Source organism: Lynx canadensis, chromosome B4 (assembly GCF_007474595.2).
Source record: "Lynx canadensis isolate LIC74 chromosome B4, mLynCan4.pri.v2, whole genome shotgun sequence".
In the NCBI taxonomy this organism is placed as follows: domain Eukaryota; kingdom Metazoa; phylum Chordata; class Mammalia; order Carnivora; family Felidae; genus Lynx; species Lynx canadensis.
Window position 1 is genome coordinate 133,783,141 of NC_044309.1, and position 3,776 is coordinate 133,786,916.

General features: G+C 42.0%; 1 non-coding gene across 1 annotated transcript; it reads right to left on the minus strand.

The window, feature by feature from the left end:
- Positions 1 to 1,094: 1,094 nt before the first annotated feature.
- Positions 1,095 to 1,201, minus strand: LOC115519613. The gene has a single exon (XR_003970608.1). It is a non-coding gene; the product is annotated as a small nucleolar RNA U13 (small nucleolar RNA).
- Positions 1,202 to 3,776: the final 2,575 nt, after the last annotated feature.

The window sequence follows — 3,776 nt, forward strand, 5'->3', positions numbered from 1 at the left end:
CTGAGCTGAAGTCAGACGCTTAACCGACTGAATCACCCAGGCGCCCCTCACTGTATTATTTCAACAGGTACTGGAACTAAGCTGTTCATCTCACAAAGCAACGCTAATAATCTGTTTCTGTAAAGCACTTTATAGTTTACAGAGTATTTTTTTTTATATTCCTTCTGTCACTTGAGGCAAACAAGATGTCACACATCTGCTAGGGAACACACCATTAACAACGAACACTTTTTCTCAACCTCTGAATTACAGATACAGAGTTGGATGGAACAGAGCGGTGGGGGCAGGGGGTGGGGGCGGTAGTTCTAAAGTTCATTTGTATTATTGATTTATCACAATTCAGGACAAAGAACTGGACTTTTAACTTTGCAGGAACAAGATTTTATTATTTTAATGTTTATTTATTTATTTACAGAGAGAGAGAGAGAGTGAGTGAGTGAGGGGGAAGGGATAGAAAGAAAGGGAGAGAGATCAGGCAGATTCCATGCTCATAGCAGAGCCCAGAGTGAGGCTCAATCCCACGAACATAAGATCATGACCTGAGCCGAAATCAACATTTGGCACTTAACTGGGCCATCCAGGTGCTCCAAGATTTTATTTCTTATTTTATTTTTTATTTTATTTCTTCTAAGTTTATTTATTTTGAGAGGGGGGAGGGACAGAGAGAGAGAGAGAATCCCAAACAGGCTTCCTATTGTTAGTGCAGAGCCCCATGTGGGGCTTGACCCCATGACCTCGAGATCATGACCTGAGCAGAAATCAAGAGTCAGAAACTTAACTAACTCAATCACCCAGGTGCCTCTATTATCTTTTTTAATAGGCTATACGTTCAATGTGGGGTTTGAACTCACGACCCTGAGATCAAGAGTTGCATGCTCTACCAACTGAGACAGCCAGATATCCCAGAAACAACCTTTTATATTTCTTTTATATTTCCCTGTCTTTCAAAAGGCACATGGTAAATACTCATTAAAATATTTTTTGATTGCTTAGAGTTGTATAATTCCCACAGCCCTCTTTTTACTTCACTAAATGGGTAGCTCTAATGGGGATACTTAAACTTGTTTATGAGCTTCTAGATACATTTGTTTCCACGTCAGACAGGTAATGTGCCAGTGCCATAATAAGGTTTGAGGGAAGCACATCTCACACAATAACAGCATGAACTCTCAATCATCACATCTATGGCCCACAAAAGGTTCTACAAAAATTTTTTATTAGACTTCTAATTTTTAGAGTTTTAGGTTCAAAGCTAAATTGAGTGGAAAGAGGGGCGCCTGGGTGGTTCAGTCAGTTAAGAATCCGACTTCGGCTCAGATCATGATCTCATGGTCCATGAGTTCGAGCCCCGTGTCAGGCTCTGTATTGACAGCTCAGAGCCTGGAGCCTGCTTCAGACTCTGTGTCCCCCTCTCTCTCTGCCCCTATCCCGCTCATACTCTATCTCACTCGGTCTCTCAAAAATAAATGTGAAAAAAATTTTAATAAAAAATAAATAAATTGAGTGGAAAGTACAGAGATTTCCTATATGCCCCTGGCCCACCCACATACATTCATGGCCTCCCCCATTGTGAACATGTCCCACCAGAGCAGTACATTTGTTATAACTGATGAACCTACATGGACACATCATTATCATCCTAACTCCACAGTTTACTTAGGGCTTACCCTTGGTGTTGTACATTCTGTGAGTTTAGGCAAACGTATGGCACGCATCCACCATTATAGCATCACATGGAATACTTTCACTGCCCTAAAAATCCTCTGTGCCCTTGTCTCTTCATCTCTCCCTCCCCCTAACAACCACTGATCTTTTATTGTCTCCATGGTTTTACCTATTCTAGAATGTCATATAAGTGGACTCATACAGCATGTAGTCTTTTCAGATTGGCTTCTTTCACTTAGTTATACACATTCAAGGTTCCTCCATTGTCTTTTCAAGGCTTGCTAGATCGATTCTTTTTAGCACTGAATAATATCCCATTGTCTGGACGGACCACAGTTTATCTCCCATTTGCCTTTTGGCAACTACGAAGAAAGACGCTTATGAACGTCCATATGCAAGTTTTTGTGTGGACACAAGCTTTCAACTCCTTTGAGTGGACACCAAGAAGTACAATTGCCGGACGGTAGGGTTAGGTTATGCTTAGTTTTGTTAGAAACCATCCAACTGTCTTCCAAATTGAATGTACCATTTTGCATTCCCACTACCAGTGAATGAAAGTTCCTGCTGTTCCGTATCCCTGCCAGCATTTGCTGTCAGTATTCTACATTTGGCGATTCCAAGGGTGTATACTGGCACCTCGTTTTTTCTGCAGTTCATTGCTGTACATGATGTAGGGCATCTTTTCATATGCTTACTTGCCATCTGTTGTGTCTATTAAGATCTCTGGCCCCATTTTAAAAATCAGGTGGTTTCTTATCATTGCATTTTAAGAGTTCTTTTTATATTGTGGATCTGGTCCTTATCAGAGATGTCCTTTGCAAATATTTCTCCCAGTCTGCTCTTCATTCTCTTGACAATGTCCTTTGTAGAGCAAAAATTCTTAATTTTAATGAAGTCCAGTTTCTCAATTCTTTCTTTCATGGATCACTCCTTTGTTGTATCTAGAAAGTCATCACCATGGGGCGCCTGCCTGGCTCGTGGGTTAGAGCGTGGGACTCGATCTCAGGGTTGTAAGTTCAGCCCCACATGGGTGGAGATTACTTTTAATAAATAAATAAAAATCTTGGGGCGCCTAGGTGGCTTAGTTGGTTAAGTGTCTGACTCTTGATTTCGGTTCAAGTGAACATGTCACAGTTGCGAGACTGATCCCCTCTGCTATCAGTGCAGAGCCTGCTTAGGATTCTCTCTTCTTCTCTTTCTGCCCCTCCCCTGCTCATGTGCTCTTACCTTCTCTCTCAAGAAGAAAAAAGTTAAAAAAGTCATCACCATCTCCATGATCACCCATATTTTTACCCTATGTTATCTCCTAGGGGTTTTATAGCTTTGCATTTTACATTTAGGTCTACGATTCATTTCAAGTTAAATTTTGTCAAGGATTGAGGTGCCTGGGTGGCTCAGCCAGTTAAGCATCCAACTCTTGATCTCAGCTCAGGTCATGATCTCAAGGTTCATGGGTTCGAGCCCCCCATAGGGCTCTGGGCTAATGGTCCAGAGCCTGCTTAGGATTCTGTCTCTCCTTCTCTCTGCCCCTCCCCTGCTTGTGCTCTCGCTCTCTCACAAAATAAATAAATAAATAAACTCAAGAAAATTAAAAAGAAAAAAATAAGTTGTCAAGGATGTATGGTCTATGTCTGGATTCTTTTTTTTTTTTTTTTTTTTTTTTTTTTGCATATGGATGCCCAATTGTTCTACACCATTTGTTGAAAAGGCTACCTTTGCTCTATTGCATTGCCTTTCTCCTTGGTCAAGGAGTCAACTGTTTTTAGGTGCGTCTATTTCTGGGCTTTCCATTCTGTTCCATTGACCTATTTGTCTATTCCTCACCAATACCACATTGGCTTGATTACTGTAGCTTTATAGGAAGTCTTGAAGTTGGGTGGTATCAGTCCTCTGGAGATGGAGAAACCAAAAGACTCCATAAAACTCTGCTCTTTGCCAGGTGCCTGGGTGGCTCAGTCAGTTAAGCATCTCACCTCGGCTCAGGTCATGATCTCGTGGTTTGTGGGTTCGAGCCCCGTGTCGGGCTCTGTGCTGACAGCTCGGAGCCTGGAACCTGCTTCGGATTCTGTGTCTCCCTCTCTCTCTGCCCCTTCCCCACTCATTCTCTCTCA